The sequence below is a fragment of the Thamnophis elegans genome, chromosome Z (genome assembly GCF_009769535.1).
Source record: "Thamnophis elegans isolate rThaEle1 chromosome Z, rThaEle1.pri, whole genome shotgun sequence".
In the NCBI taxonomy this organism is placed as follows: domain Eukaryota; kingdom Metazoa; phylum Chordata; class Lepidosauria; order Squamata; family Colubridae; genus Thamnophis; species Thamnophis elegans.
This window is the reverse complement of record NC_045558.1, coordinates 125,008,987-125,026,306: the sequence shown is the minus strand read 5'-3', so window position 1 is coordinate 125,026,306 and position 17,320 is coordinate 125,008,987.

The window sequence follows — 17,320 nt, the reverse complement described above, 5'->3', positions numbered from 1 at the left end:
CACTTGTGCATGAATCTTCATCAGGTTCTTGGTTCTAGGCTGTTTACACTTTTTCATTGCAATTCATGTTAGCTCGTCATTCTTCATCCATTATGTTATTGTTTCGCGAAAGTGTATTAATTGGCCAGACAGTTTCTGTTTCATCTGTGGTGAATATACAGTGTTGAAGCAACAGCAGAATATTACAGACTTTGTGAAAAAAATATACTTTGCATACTTTGGACTAAAAATTGGAGATCAAGATAAAGTTTGGGCGCCTCACAAAGTGTAAAAATGGTGTTTGGGCACCTCATAAAGAGACAGTCCAGATGCTACTGACTAGTGTAAATGCACCAAGAGGAGCCTCACAAGGAAAAAGAATCGAGAGTAGTATATGTAGGTGAGCCCATTTCAGTTCAAAAAAGGATTTTAATGAAAATATTATAATAAAACTTTAATTTTATAATTCTATTTCCATTTATTTTGAGGTATTGCCTTATTTAAAATAGTTACCTAAATTGTCAGGAAGCATGATGTGCAATGACAACATGGAGGTCATTTTCGGATTCAGTGCATCAAAAAACATAAAGATTACATGGAATAACCAAAACAGCACTCAAAAAAATTTTTTGGGCAGACCTGTGGAGTGATGTTACTTCAGCTTGCAATATTTATGCAATTTTAGGGTTGTTTTATTTGCCATTCTATCCCTTATTTTATTTATTTATTTGTTTATCAAATTTATAGATGCACCCACCCCATATGGAAGGCAGTTCTCAGTAATACACAACAAAAAATTAAAACCACAAATAAAAACAATAGATCAGTGTTTCTCAACCTTGGCAACTTGAAGATGTCTGGACTTCAACTCCCAGAATTCGCTGGCTGGGGAATTCTGGGATTTGAAGTCCAGACATCTTCAAGTTGCCAAGGTTGAGAAACACTGCAATAGATATACAAATATATAAAAATCATATAAATGGTAAATATAATAACAGAGCTACAAGTTCTCGGCAAAGAGGGAGGAAAAATAGCCATCCCAGCAATAGAGCCATCTAAACACGTCTCCCATTCCCTGGGAGCCCCAGGTTTGATAATATAACCAGTTCTTGAGGGCCTTCAGGAATAAAACAGGATGGCTCATCTAATTTTAAGGACAAGGAATGTTCATTAAGCAGGGTAACACAAACAGAGAAGTTCAATTGCATGGAAACCACTGAGCGCATGTCTTTATATGACAGTCCCTACAGGCTGTATTCTCTGGCAGATCTGATGAGGTGACCTGATGTAATCAGGGAGACGCAGTCCATAACCGGGGCCCATCTCGTTAAGGGCTTTATGGATCAAAACCAGCACCTTGAATTGAACTGGTAATCAATGCAGCTCAAAGAGCAGAAGTATAGCATGGGCTGTTTTAGCTGTGCAAGTGCTGTTGCATTCTGTACCAGGTGAAGCTTCCACATTCAAGGGCAGCCCCATGTAGAATGTATTGCAGTAATCCAATGTGGAGGTGACTTGGGCATGAGTAGCTATGATCAGGGCCTACCAATGCAGAAATAAGTTGTACAAAGGATCTCCTAGCCATAGCTGCCATCTGCTCATTTAGCAGCAGTTATTTGAAGGACCTCCAGGTTGGATGAATCTGGGGCCATGTAACTCCATCCAGTGCTAAGATGTCAAACTGTGCAACCAGTGGGTCCCCGAATTCAGTGTCCTTTCCAGACTTCAGCTGGTATCACATAGGAATGACCAAGATCCAAGCTGAAGAACAAATCACAGTTAATAAGGGCAACAGAGAGAGACATATTTACTCATTCAGGTGATCGGTTGCCGATATTTTTACTACAGTTTGGGTGTGCTCCCACATAACCACATGAACAAAATGCTTCTGTCCTTGCACAGAAGTGTCTGGGTGGGTGGGCAGGGCCTCCTGCCACCACTACTACCAGTTCGCCAGATCCGGGCCGAACCTGCAGCAACCCACCTCTACAAGTTAGAATACAAAGTTGATGCAAACATCTCCATTGTGGAAAGAATTCATAAATATTATAACTGTTAGAAATATTTTACAGGTATTCACATGTTAACTAACGCAGCTGTCCAAAACAGGTGCTTAGTTAACAGAATCAAAGATCCTTTAAATTCACAGAAAACATAATATAATTCATTAAACACTTTTTTCAAATTATAAATTAGATACATAAGCAAACACACTAAACTCAATTAACATGAAAACATAATTATAATGCTCACAGTTGAAAGGTAGAGACCCAATCCATAACACTTGATTTAACCAACGTGGGTCGACATGTACAGGCAGCCACGCCCCTCAAGTCTCACCCTAGAATCAGCACAAACACACTTGCACACCCAGGACGAACTCCCTTTTTGTATCCACTTTCTCTGCAACTGTCCCTATAGGCAACCTCCTTGATTGGAAATAAATAATTCTCCTTTCCTCACAACTATCCACATTTCTTTTTTATCTATTTTTATTAATGTTATTAATTTTTCTTTTCTGCACATGCAGTCTGTGATTCTTGAGTAGAATAGTGTTGATGTCCATAATTCAGGGAGAAAATAAAGTCTATGTCAGAGTTTGAAGCAGGAATCACATCCTGAACGCGCAAACAGGTAACTGATTCAGCAGGATTCATTAACATCTCTTATATATAATATAACATATGAAGTCAATATACAATATCAAAAGCAGGTTTTCCAATGTGGTAGTATATACAAGCAAACACAAGCAGAGGAGAAAACAGTTTCAGTTTCAGTTCAGAGCAGCACACTAGTTTAGAGCTCAGCACAGACTCAGAGCTTTAGTACAGAACAACTGAGGGCTCCTTGCTGTCTCTTTATGGCTCACACAACAAATAACGCTTCAGTTTCCAAACAGCCCTCATTGGCTGACCAGTTGCCATGTCTATTCATTGACTGACCTTATACCATGTCTCTGCCAGTCATAAACTCTCATACACACTGACAGTCTAGACTTAAGGGGATTTGTTGATTCATTACAAGTTTGAAATCCTACCATCACTCCTCCAGGTGCACCAAGCTAACATGAAGGGCACACAAAAGTGCATCGTCTATAGAGCGGTTCGTCCGATAGGCAAGTTGAAATGAGTCAAATGTAGGGTGAAGGCCTGAAACAATATACCGTATTTTTCAGAGTATGACACACCCTTTTTCCTGCAAAAAAACCCTTTTTTAATTTGTCTCTTCAAAACCTTGGTGTGTCTTATACTCCGAAAAATATGGTAGTCCATTACCAAACACTCAAATGTTTAATCATAAGAGAAGTGAGTGTGACTGGATGGTAATAATAAAGGCATGTGATTATAGTTTTATAGGGGGCACTGGTACAGCATGTACCATGTCTTAAAACATTTCAGCAAAGTGGAGGGGCAGAAGAGATATGCATTTAACTAAATTGGGAGACTGGGAGATGAGAAGGGAGAATTTATCTGGCTACTAATCAATCTCTTCCTCTATTAATCAGCATTGCTTTCCTTGGATTGAGAAAGCAGGAATAAAAATCTGTTATGATCCCAAGATCAGTTCTTTCTCCCCTGATGAGGAGCTGTCAAGAGATGGGTCACATAATTTCTTCAACTGGAAAAATATTTGAATAGCTTTGGGAAAGGAAATTTCCTACCTCCCTAAATTAATTAAACTTGTTTTTTGGGCATGCACAGAACCTAGGAAGACGGTGCAGTTTAAGTTTACCATTAGAAACAACTCCATGAGGCTCAGTAGGTGGCATTATGAATCACTCAGATGATAATTATTGTAATCTACAACTTTAGATATGCATAAAACCATTAGAGAGTCTATTTCATTGTCCCAGGCAAAGTATGGTGAAAAAGATGTGGCTGCACTCCTATGAAAGGAGCCAAATTACTTTGGCATTCAACATACTTTGCCATGGATTTCTACTCTCTTTTTTTGTCCCCCAAGCTTCTTTCAACAAGACCTTGAACCCCATTTGCAGTAAGAAACTACGTTTTCGGCTTAGTTTCCCTGCTCACTTCAGTGATGTAGTCATTGGAGAATTTGGGTCAACTGTATATTCTGAATTGTCTTTACTGCACTTTATGGAATTTCCAGAAGGATCTTTGAGAGGAAGGCAAGTACTCCTTTGAAAGAAAATGATGTGCCCTTCAAGGGTTGTTTTTTTTTTAAGGGGATTGTATTCAAGATATAAGGGACACAGAGGCTCAGTGACTAAGAAACTTAGCTTGTCGATCAGAAAGTTCAGCAGTTCAGCGGTTCAAATCCCTAATGCTGTGTAGCGGAGTGAGCTCCCATTATTTGTCCCAGCTTCTGCCAACCTAGCAGTTTGAAAGCATGTAAAAGTGCAGGTAGAAAAATAGAAACTACCTTTTGTAGGAAGGTAACAGCATTGTGTGCGCCATCGGCATTTAGTCATGACGGGCACATGACCACGTAGACATCTTCGGATTCTTTGGCTTAGAAACGGAGATGAGCATCACCCACTAGATTCGGGAACGACTAGCACATATGTACGAGGGGAACACCTACCTTTGCTATTCAAGATATTCTGATTACATTTTTTTCTACTTTAGATGAGAATTAAAGCTGGTTTTAGCATGGTTTTTATTTATTCATTTGTCTTGGTTAATGATGTTTCAGGTGCTCGAATACAGCGATTGAATGTAGCCTTATAGACATGGTTTTGCATGTGGCTGTTGTTATTCATGAATTAATCTCTTCGTGAGAAGATTTGGTTTTAATTATATTGTTCCTCTATTTTTTTATTTAGTATACAAAAAGAAAAAGAAACCGCATCAAAACTATTCTGCGTGAATATTTTAATAAAAGTTGTAAGTCCTCTACATCTATGATTCCCATACTATATAATGACACTGTTTGGATTTTTTCACTTATTCCTTATTTGCAAACACTTCTAATACCAAGACTTTTATTTTATAACTATTGTAGTTACTTGAGTTTTCTGCTTATCATGCAGTGAGTCTCCTTGGTACTTTAAGGCACACAAAGAAGGGACAGATTTAAATGAATGTGTAAAAATGATATATCTTAAGCAGGGATTGGCTGCTGCTGACATTGCTGCCAGTTCCCTTTGCACATGCTTCATACACTGTCGGCTGTAAATTGTTCTGCGCATGCACAGAACATGAAAACATGACTGAAAAACAAGCCGGTAGGGGCAACTGGGAACCGATTCAGGGACATGGCCAGCAAGTTGTCCCTACCAGTTTGGCAAGTATATCTTAAGTATTTGGATTGTCATTAATAGATGGCACAATCCATCAGTTTCTGCCCTCCATAAATGCATAAAGCAGGAAGAGGAAAATATGGTAGTTTAAAAAAAACTATAGGAGGACCAAAATTGGGGGTAATCTCTCAAAAGCAGATCAAGTTTTTATTTGTTTATTTTGTCAGAGAAATGAAATGCATCTATTACTATTGCAACTGGAGTAATTCTTAATAAGAGCAAATATTTCCAATCCTTAATGAATAAGCCTCCTCTTGTTTTACCCATTCCTATCTGCTGTCTATTTCTGCTTAGCACAATGAAAAACTAAGATGACTTTTGTCTAAGAAGTCATGAATGGAATACTAATGGTGGTTTTATAGCAAAAGCTATAAGGAAAGACTTGTTGATTTCCAGATTTAACATTTAACATCAGGATTTTTTATTGAAATAAAGTCCAAAAGAAATGTACTTCCTTCCTTCTTGTTGACATATCTGCCAAAACAGTACATTGTCTAAAAGCACATCATTATTATTCCCAATCTGCAGCTCAGTTTTGGCACTTTTGACCTGGCATTGAGTGATAAACAGCAGTTTCCTTCTTTCTTTTGGATGACTCCAAATGAAAACCTCCAGTATGCTGGGATTATTCAGCTCTTGAAATATTTTGGATGGAATTGGATTGATCTTCTCATTCCAGAAGACACCACTGGAGAGAGATTTCTCAGAATTCTGAGACCAAAATTCATCCAGAGTGACATTTGCATTTCTTTAATTCAATTTGTTCCAAGAATGATGACTTATAACCCCAGTGTCATATGGAAGAGTAATCTAAATAACATAGGACGTCTCCTGTGGTATAGTAAAACCAACGTAAAACTTGTTTATGGGGACATGGAATCTATGGAAGGTTTACGAATAATTCTTGAAGCCTATGAAATTGGTAGCAGGTGCCCAATAGAGAGGATTTGGATCATAAGTGCTCTCTGGGATGTCACATCTGTCTTTCAGTCAAAGACATTCACCATGTTGTCCTTCAATGGCAGCTTGTCTTTTGCCCTACACACAAATAGGGTACTAGGCTTTCAAGAGTACCTGAAGAACCTAAATCCATATCACTCTAAAGTCCCTTTGCTGCCTATGTTCTGGAGTGCCGCATTTATCTGTTCATTTCCAATAAGCAGTATACTTGCACCAGGCCAAAGAAAATGCACTGGGAAAGAGGATTTGGGGAGTCTCCCTGGAACTGTCTTTGAAATGGAGATGTCTGGCCAGAGCTACAGTATTTACAATGCTGTGTATGCTGTAGCACATGGTCTCCATGCTATATATTCATCCAGAGCCAAGCAGAAGACAAGAGGCAATGAAGAGAAGTGGAATTTTCTGAAAGTCCAACCTTGGCAGGTGAGTTATGTTGCCTTTCAATGGGAACGTATCCGTAATAGCATAGTTATTTTAATATTTACAAAATTCATTAAGTATACTTTTATGAATGAAGATGAATATACATCTCCCAGGATAATGATGAGAGATTGAATCTGGGTCGGTCAATGGCACAATAGATTTATTCATCCGAGCTTCCAGACTCATGCTAGAGCCCATCTTCAGAATATTTCCCTCTACTGAAATATATGCTTTGGGCTGTTTATTTTATTCTTTGTATATTTTTTTATTTTTTTAAGAATTCAAAACATAAAAATTCAATATCTTAATTTTAAGTTCTGTTCCTGATATGTTTTTCATGGTTCTTTTTTTGATAGGTTGGATTTTTTTTTTCCTTTTGTGTAAAGCCAGATGCAAAAAAAGAATTAAACAGTTCTTCTTTCTCTCTGATGCTCATCATCTTCTTGCCATTTTCTCCCACTGGTGGACCAATTGTTTCCTTGACTTTTTTCTTGTTTTTTACATGTTGAAAGAAGTGTTTTTTTCTCACAAGATTTTGAGCCTTAGTTTTCCTGATTTCATATTTGCAGCCTTGGGTTATTTGTTGATATTCTGCCTTAATTGGGTGCCCCGCTTTCCACTTTTTATATTTGTTCTTTTGGTCTTTCAAATTTATAATTTTAGTTGTATAGAGGCTTCATGGTAATCTCTGAAAATGCTTATTCCTTGTGGAAATTTAGATTTTTATTTCAGATATTATGTTAGATATATGGAAGTAATCTTTTCCAGAGGCGTTCTCCTTCCTTTCCAATCTTCAATCCCAAAAAACTCTCAAATCCAATAAAAGACTCCAATTTTGCAACATTTTGAAGTTGAGTAGCAGAAGAAAAATTCACCAAAGTAGACAGAAGGAAGAATTTTGCAAAATAATAATAATAATTGATGAAATGAAAGGCGAGGGTAGGATAGAATGACAAAACTTGTCTTTCTCTGAGATATGTTTGGTGTAGGCATTTTCTGCCCCATGCCCGAAGAAAAGTTGATTTAATATATCAAGGTCATTATTGAACTTCTTAATCATTTTTTCTGGAATAGAACCAATAAATACATTTTCTTGTGATATCCATTATATATAATGGGCTTGCCATAAAGAAGAGGGAGTCAAGATATACTCCAAAGCACTTTAAGACAAAGGCATGTGATTATAGTTATGGATGGGGCACTGGTACAACATGTACCATGTCTAAAAAAATGTGAGCAAAATGGAGGGGCAGAAGAGATATGCATTTAACTGAATTGGCAGATTGTGAGATGAGAAGGGAGAATTTATCTGGCTACTAATCAATCTCTTGCTCTTTTAATCAGCATTGCTTTCCTTGGATTGAGAAAGCAAGACTCAAAATCTGTTATGATCCCAAGATCATTTCTTTATTCCCTGAGGAGGAGCTGTCAAGAGATGGGTCACATAATCTCGTCAACTGGAAAAATATTTGAATAGCTTTGGGAAAGGGAATTGGCTACCTACCTAAATTAATTAAACTTGTTTTTTGGGCATGCACAAAACCTAGGGGGACAGTGCAGTTTAAGTTTACCATTAGCAACAACTCCAGGAGGCTCAGTAGGTGGCATTATGAATCACTCAGATGATAATTATTGTAATCTACAACTTTACATATGCATAAAACCAATAGAGAGTCTATTTCATTGTCCCAGGCAAAGTGTTGTGAAAAAGATGTGGCTGCACTCCTATGAATGGAGCCAAATTACCTTGGCATTCAACATACTTTGCCATTGGTTTCTACTCTCTTTTTTTCTCCTCCAAGCTTCTTTCAACCAGACCTTGAACCCCATTTGCAGTAAGAAACTTCATTTTCGGCTTAGTTTCCCTGCTCATTTCAGTGATGTAGTCATTGGAGAATTTGTATCTACTGTATATTCTGAATTGCCTTTACTGCACTTTATGGAATTTCCAGAAGGATCTTTGAGAGGATGGCAAGTACTCTTTTGAAAGAAAATGATGTGCCCTTGAAGTGTTGGGTTTTTTTTAAGGGGATTGTATTCAAGATATAAGGGACACAGAGGCTCAGTGACTAAGACACTGAGCTTATCAATCAGAAAGTTCAGCAGTTCGGCGGTTCAAATCCCTAATGCTGTGTAGAGGAGTGAGCTCCCATTATTTGTCCCAGCTTCTGCCAGCCTACCAGTTTGAAAGCATCTAAAAGTGCAAGTATAAAAATAGGCCCTACCTTTGGTAGGAAGGTAACAGCGTTTTGTGCACCTTCGGCGTTTAGTCATGCTGGCCACATGACCACGGAGACCTCTTCGGATTCTTTGGCTTAGAAATGGAGATGAGCAAACTGTCCCTACCAGTTTGGCAAGTATATCTTAAGTATTTGGATTGTCATTAATAGATTGCACAATCCATCAGCTTCTGCCCTCCAGTTGCATTGTTGCCCTACATACATGAAATAATCCTAGCAATTGCATTAAACTTCTGTTTTAAACTTCTCAAAATGTGATACACAAATGCTGTCAGATCCTCAAGTGAGATTCAGACCCTCCAATTCAGTTCCTCACTCGATGCCTTCCTCACTTCTGGAATGTCTTAACTTCTGAATTTTAAGAATCAAAGCTTTTGTCCCCATTACTTTTCCTGCCACATTTGTTAAGTGAATCACTACAGTTCTCAAATTAGTAATTTTTGTGAGGTGAATCTGGCTTCCCCATTAACTTTGCTTGTCAGAAGTTCCCAAAATGTGATCATGTGATCCCAGAACACTGCAACTGCCATAAATATGAATCAGTTGCTATGCATCCAAATATAAATCAGGTGACCAAGGGGATGCTGTAATGGTTCTAAGTGTGAGAAATGGGCATAAATCACTTTTTTCTCTGCCATTGTAACTTTGTATGGTCTGTTATAAGCTGAGGACTTCCTGTACTCATTCAAGCAGACAAATACATCATTTTAGGTGTGGAGAAATACATTAATGTTGTAGAACTAAATAAAATTCTTCTTGCAGGCCATTGCCTAAAAATTTACAGCATGTCCTAGCCTTCAGTTTTGCCATTCAGGAGATCAACATGAATGAGGACATGTTACCCAACATCACCTTGGTCTCCAAGATACATGATAATGGTTTTCAGGCAATGAAAGCCTCTGAGAACCTTTTGGATCTCTTCTTTCTTGAAAGCTGGTGTCCCTTCAATTACAGAAAGGGAAAGGACCAAAATATCATGGCTGTCATTGGTGATCTTCCTTCCCAGAACACCATCCAGATAGCCAACATCTTAAATGCCTACAAAATTCCACAGGTAAGGATCTGGGCTCACATAGATGCTCAAGCAGGAAGAGGAAAAGGTGGTAGTTAAAAAAATTATAGGAGGACCAAAATTGGGGGTAATCTCTCAAAAGCAGATCAAGGTTTTATTTGTTTATTTTGTCAGAGAAATGCAATGCATCAATTACTATTGCAACAGGAGTAATTCTTAATAAGCGCAAACATTTCATTTCGCATGTAAGAAAAGGTGTAACTGTCCTTCTTGCTATCTTGATTCTTCTCCTTCTCCTTCTCCTTCTCCTTCTCCTTCTCCTTCTCCTTCTCCTTCTCCTTCTCCTCCTTCTCCTTCTCCTCTTCCTCCTCCTCCACCTCCTCCTCCTCCTCCTCAGTCTCAAGCTTAGCCATTATTAACTGATATGGTAGCAATGTGTCTGATTTTGTCTTTCATTCTTCTGGGCATGCCTCTTGTTATTTCATTTTCTTCTCTTGTTCTTTATGCCTTAACAATTTTAAATATATTGATCAGTAAAGTAATAGATATGTTGCCCGCATAATGTACAGAAAAAAAGTTATTTGGGTATCAAGATGAGAAATTAATACTGTCCAATCCTTGAAGAATAAGCCTCCTCTTTTTTACACATTCCTATCTGCTGTCTATTTCTGCTTAGCACAATCAAAAATTAAGAATACTTGGTCTAAAAATTGATGAATGGAATACTAATGGTGGTTTTATAGCAAAAGCTATAAGGAAAGACTTGTTGATCCCCAGATTTAACATTTAACATCAGGATTTTTGATTGAAATAAGGTGCAAAAGAAATGTACTTCCTTCCTTCTTGTTGACATATCTGCAAAAACAGTACATTGTCTAAAAGCACATCATTATTATTCCCACTCTGCAGCTCAGTTTTGGCACTTTTGACCTGGCATTGAGTGATAAACAGCAGTTCCCTTCTTTCTTTTGGATGACTCCAAATGAAAACCTCCAGTATGCTGGGATTATTCAGCTCCTGAAATATTTTGGATGGAATTGGATTGATCTTCTCATTCCAGAAGATGCCACTGGAGAGAGATTTCTCAGAATTCTGAGACCAAAATTCATCCAGAGTGACATTTGCATTTCTTTAATTCAGTTTGTTCCAAGAGTGACCACTTATAATCCCAGTTTCTTACGGAAGAGTAATCTAAATAACATAGGACGTCTCCTGTGGTATAGTAAAACCAATGTAATACTTGTTTATGGGGACATGAAATCTATAGAAGGTTTACGAATAATTCTTGAAGCCTATGAAATTGGTAGCAGGTGCCCAATAGAGAGGGTTTGGATCATAAGTTCTCTCTGGGATGTCACATCTGTCTTTCAGTCAAAGACATTCACCACGTTGTCCTTCAATGGCAGCTTGTCTTTCGCCCCACACACAAATAGGGTTCCAGGCTTTCAAGAGTACCTGGAGAACCTAAATCCATATCACTCTGAAGTCCCTTTGCTGCCTATGTTCTGGAGTGCCGCATTTATCTGTTCATTTCCAATAAGCAGCATACTTGCACCAGGCCAAAGAAAATGCACTGGGAAAGAGGATTTGGGGAGTCTCCCTGGAACTGTCTTTGAAATGGAGATGTCTGGCCAGAGCTACAGTATTTACAATGCTGTATATGCTGTAGCACATGGTCTCCATGCTATATATTCATCCAGAGCCAAGCAGAAGACAAGAGGCAATGAAGGGAAGCGGAATTTTCTGAAAGTCCAACCTTGGCAGGTGAGTTACTTTGCCTTTCAATGGGAACGTATCCATAATAATACAGTTATTTTAATGTTTACAAAATTCACTAAGTATCCTTTTATGAATGAAGACAAATATACACGTCCCAGGATAACGATGAGAGATTGAATCTGGGTTGGTCAATGGGACCAGAGATTTACTCATCCGAGCTTCCAGGCTCATGCTGGAGCCGATCTTAATGATATTTATGTCTATTGAAATATATGTTTTCGGCTGTTTATTTTATTTTTTATATTTTTTTATTTTTTTAACAATTTAAAACATAAAAATTCAATATCTATATAAAAAGTGTGTTTGCAGATTGATTCCTTGATTATCTTTTCCAGAATCTTCCCAGGTATTGAGGTCAGGCTGATAGATCTGTGGTTTGCTGGATTTATCTTTCACCCCTTTTCTGAAGATGGGGACTTCATCAGCTATTTTCCAGTTCTCTGGTAGTTCCCCAGAACTCCAGGATCTTTGAAAGATATAGTTCAGTGAGATCATGTCTGCCAGTTCCTTCAGAATCTTGGGATTTAATCCATCTGGTTCTGATGATATAAATTCATCTAGGGTGGACAGGTGCTCTCTTACCATTTTCTTGTCTATTTTAAGTTCTATTCCTGATATGTTTTTCATGGTTCTGTTTTTGATAGATTGGATTGTTTTTTCCTTTTGTGTAAAGCCAGATGCAGAAAATGAATTAAGCAGTTCTTCTTTCTCTCTGATGCTCATCATCTTCTTGCAATTTTCTCCCACTGGTGAACCAATTGTTTCCTTGACTTTTTTCTTGTTTTTTACATGTTGAAAGAAGTGTTTTTTTCTCACAAGATTTTGAGCCTTAGTTTTCCTGATTTCATATTTGCAGCCTTGGGTTATTTGTTGATATTCTGCCTTAATTGGGTGCCCCGCTTTCCACTTTTTATATTTGTTCTTTTGGTCTTTCAAATTTATAATTTTAGTTGTATAGAGGCTTCATGGTAATCTCTGAAAATGCTTATTCCTTGTGGAAATTTAGATTTTTATTTCAGATATTATGTTAGATATATGGAAGTAATCTTTTCCAGAGGCGTTCTCCTTCCTTTCCAATCTTCAATCCCAAAAAACTCTCAAATCCAATAAAAGACTCCAATTTTGCAACATTTTGAAGTTGAGTAGCAGAAGAAAAATTCACCAAAGTAGACAGAAGGAAGAATTTTGCCAAATAATAATAATAATTGATGAAATGAAAGGCGAGGGTAGGATAGAATGACAAAACTTGTCTTTCTCTGAGATATGTTTGGTGTAGGCATTTTCTGCCCCATGCCCGAAGAAAAGTTGATTTAATATATCAAGGTCATTATTGAACTTCTTAATCATTTTTTCTGGAATAGAACCAATAAATACATTTTCTTGTGATATCCATTATATATAATGGGCTTGCCATAAAGAAGAGGGAGTCAAGATATACTCCAAAGCACTTTAAGACAAGAAGCAATGGATGGAAAATAATCAAATAGAAAACCAACCTAGAACTAAGGAGAAATTTCTTGATAGTTAGAACAATTAATCAGTGGAATGACTTGCTTCCAGAAGTTGCGGTAACACTGGAGGTATTAAAGAAGAGATTGGATAACTATTTTTCTGAAATGGTACAAGGTTTCCAACTCTTTTATTCTATTATTCTGTTATATTTCTTAGCAATTGTTTTTCTCCATCATGAAGTACAAATAAGCAATATATATATACAAAAATATCTATTAGTAATACTTAAACATAAAAATATGAATATAGTCCGGCAAAACGGAATTATGCCGTTGGAACATTAAAAAATACTATCAACTCAAAAACTGGTTGAGCAGCATTTCATAAATCCCATATTGTATTGCCTGCTATGGACACCAATTTCTCACTTGTCTCTCTTATCTTTTAGCTTCGTTTATTTCTGAAAAACCTCCATTTCAACAATAGTGTTGGGGAAGAAATAGCTTTCAATGAGAATGGAAACCTGGCAGCAGCATACGATATCATCAACTTGATTACTTTCCCCAATCGATCCTTTCAGAAGGTCCAAGTTGGACATATTGAACCTCAGAGTCCTCAAAAGGAAGACTTCGCCATAAATACAACTGTCATTGTATGGAACCCCAAATTTAAGAAGGTGAGTTAAACAAACCAAATAAAACATGGGGATATTTTCTCAAATTTCTAGAATTTTAAACCAGCAATCTTAGAGTAGTTCCAAGATCATTTGATATCTTCTGAATGTTGTTAGAACACTCTTGTAATGTGGAAAAATGAAGAAGTTCTCAAATCTACATTACACTTTCAGATTGTAGGGAAAGGGAGCTCTGATCACTGGGGTTTTGGACCCTTTGAGTTCAGGGGCTTCATGAGAGCTTAGTGAAGTGGAAGATTCATCTTTTGCAAGGTAACACTGAATGGATGATTTACCCTTCTCCTTTAAAAAAAATATGAAAAATAACACTTAATCCTATTGGGTGAAGGGTCTGACAGCTCACTATAAAAGGGCTGTTGTCAGACTCAACCTTCGCTGGATTGTTCTCACTTGTTGTACTTAATAAAGAGCTGTTGTTACCGTTAACCCTGTGTGTGCCTATCCATTACCCAATCTTACAAGAAGATAGATAGATAGATAGATAGATAGATAGATAGATAGATAGATAGATCGATGGATGGATGGATGGATGGATGGATGGATGGATGGATGGATGGATGGATGGATGGATGGATGGATGGATGCATGGATGCATGCATGCATGCATGGATGCATGGATGCATGGATGCATGGATGCATGGATGCATGGATGCATGGATGGACGGACGGACAGACTGATGGATGATTGATAGATAAACAGTCAGACCTACAGATAGACAGACTTTCCCACTGATGAGTACTCTGTAGTTTGAATCAGCTGAATCAATGAAAATTGGGATACCACCCTTGAGTGGCAACATCACAGAGGAATAATTGGAAAAGAATACCAAATGCTAAACAGGAATATTTTGGCTGTCAGCTCGGCAAGTTTCAACATTCTTTCCCATACATCACAAATCTATTTTGGATTTTCTTATTACTATTCAAATTTAAAACAGCTCATTAAGGTCATGAGAAACATACTCTATAATGGTCCTCTTTAGGACATCTCAAGTTGCTTTATGTAATGTGAAGAGGTGTCCGGATTTGGATTTGTCTTCAAATTTTCAATAGCAGTTCAAAGACTTTTCAGATTTTAAATGCTCCTCTGACTAATTCTAGCAATCGGTCCTAGGAATTCCAATTTTTGCATTATTAGAAATTACAAGAAACTGTGGTGGGCGGGGTTGGATTTATTTAAAGACCGTGACTGCTGACTAATTGATTCAAAGCTTGATTCTAATCCATTTTAATGTCTTCCTCTGGCCATTCTCATTAGACACCACCTTCTGCCACCTGTGTAGAAAGCTGCCATCCTGGGTACCGGAAATTGATTGAGGAGGGAAAACAGGTTTGCTGCTATGACTGTGTCAAGTGTTCAGAGGAAAGCATTTCCACCATGATTGGTAAGAAAAAAGAGATCTGTGTTTCTTTAAAAATACATTTTGTTCTAACCAAGTTTGGGTTCTTGAATATACCATATTTTTCAGAGCACAATACACACCATTTTCCCACCAAAAAGTGGGTGAAAATCTGGGTGCATCTTATACTGTGAATACAGGGTTTTTGGCCTCCAGAAACCCCACTCCCCCTTCACAAAAATGGATGTGCAGAAGGTTTGGGAGGCTTGAAAAATGCTCCTGAGGACTGGGGAGGGGAAACAGGAGGGAAATGTGGACTGGACTTTGTTCATTCCCCCCCCCCCCCTGGCCTCAGGAGCACTCTGCAAGCCTCCTAAAAGTTATGCATGCTCCTTTTTTGGCAAAAAGGTTCATTTTATTTCTTGTTTTTGCCCCCCCACCCAAAAAAATGCAGTCCCAGGAGCACTATGCAATCCTCTCAAACTCTCTGCATGCCTTATTTTTTCACAAAAAATGAGGTGTGCAGTGGTTTGGGAGGTCTGCAGAATGCAATATTTTTTTTTTAGTTCACCTCTTCAAAATCGTATACTCCCAAAAATACGGTGGTTTTAAAGAAAAGCATGGATTGATTGGGATCTCTCACCAGCCTTGTTCTCTTTCTTCTTTTTTTAACTAAAAACATTTCTTTATTTAATTGTGTAATCTCTTGTTCAGGAAACGTACTGTATTGAATACAAAATAAACTTTAAAAGGATTTTCTTAAAGCAAAACATTTAAGAGGTTTATTGTCTCCCAAAACACCTTCAGGATGGAATAAAGAGCATCCTGAGCAATATCCAAATGAGAAACACCATCAATGTATTCCCAAAATTATCACCTACTTATCCTACAAAGAAGTCCTGGGAGAAGTCCTGACTGGCTTTGCTGTTTCTTTTGTTGTCATCACAATTGCGGTGATGGGGACATTCATATTCCACCAGAACACTCCCATCGTCAAAGCCAACAATTGGGATATCACCTGCACCCTGCTTGTCTCGCTCCTGCTGTGTTTTCTTTACTCCTTCCTCTTCCTCGGATGTCCAGGAAAAGTCACATGTCTGCTCCGGCAAGCAGTTTTTGGAGTTGTCTTCTCCATTGCAGTGTCTTGTGTGTTAGCCAAAACCATCACTGTGGTTCTGGCCTTCATGGCCACAAAGCCAGGGAACCGCATGAGGTGGTGGGTGGGGAAAAGGCTGTCCGTCTCAGTCATTGTATTTTGCTCCCTTATTCAAACAAGCATCTGTGCTGCCTGGTGGACCATTTCTCCTCCTTTCCCAGATTTGGACATGCATTTCCAGCTGGATGAGATCTTAGTGCAATGCAACAAAGGCTCGGAGATCATGTTTTACCTTGTGCTGGGCTACATGTGGCTTCTGGCCCTCATCAGCTTCACAGTGGCCTTCTTTGCCCGGAAGTTGCCCGACACGTTCAATGAAGCCAAGCTCATCACCTTCAGCATCTTGGTCTTCTGCAGTGTTTGGGTGTACTTTGTGCCTACGTACTTGAGCACCAAGGGGAAATCCATGGTGGCTGTGGAAGTCTTCTCTATCTTGGCTTCAAGTGGTGGTTTACTAGGTTGCATTTTCCTGCCCAAATGCTACATTATCATACTGAGGCCAGAGCTGAATATGAGGGAGCAGCTAGTTAGGAAAAAGAATGATGTGATTTCAAGAGCAACATGAATGATGGCTGAATTCTATGATGCTATAAAAAGAACATGAAAATAATCGGCCAAAGAATTTCATTCAGGAATAGTTGTCTTCTCCCATTTTTTAATAGCAATAACATTTAGATGTGTATACTGCCCCATAGTGCTTTATAGCATCATCTGGATAGTTTACTATGTAAGCATTATTTTCATACTGCTCCCAAAATCTGGGTCCATCCTTCCATGTTTGGAAGGATGGAAGGCTGAGTCAACCTTGAGTGCCCTCAGGATTGAAGTCAAGGCTTTGGGCAAAGTTTAAAGGCAAATTTGCTCTTACTCTGCCCTCTGGGTTCTTAATGTAAGAAACTTCACAAATACACAATAACAAGGAGAAAAAAATGTGCAGAACTTTTTCTAGATGAAGACTTCTTTGTTCAGAAATAAAGTGCTTGGTTTTTCCAGAACTGATATTGTTTATTGAGTAAGAT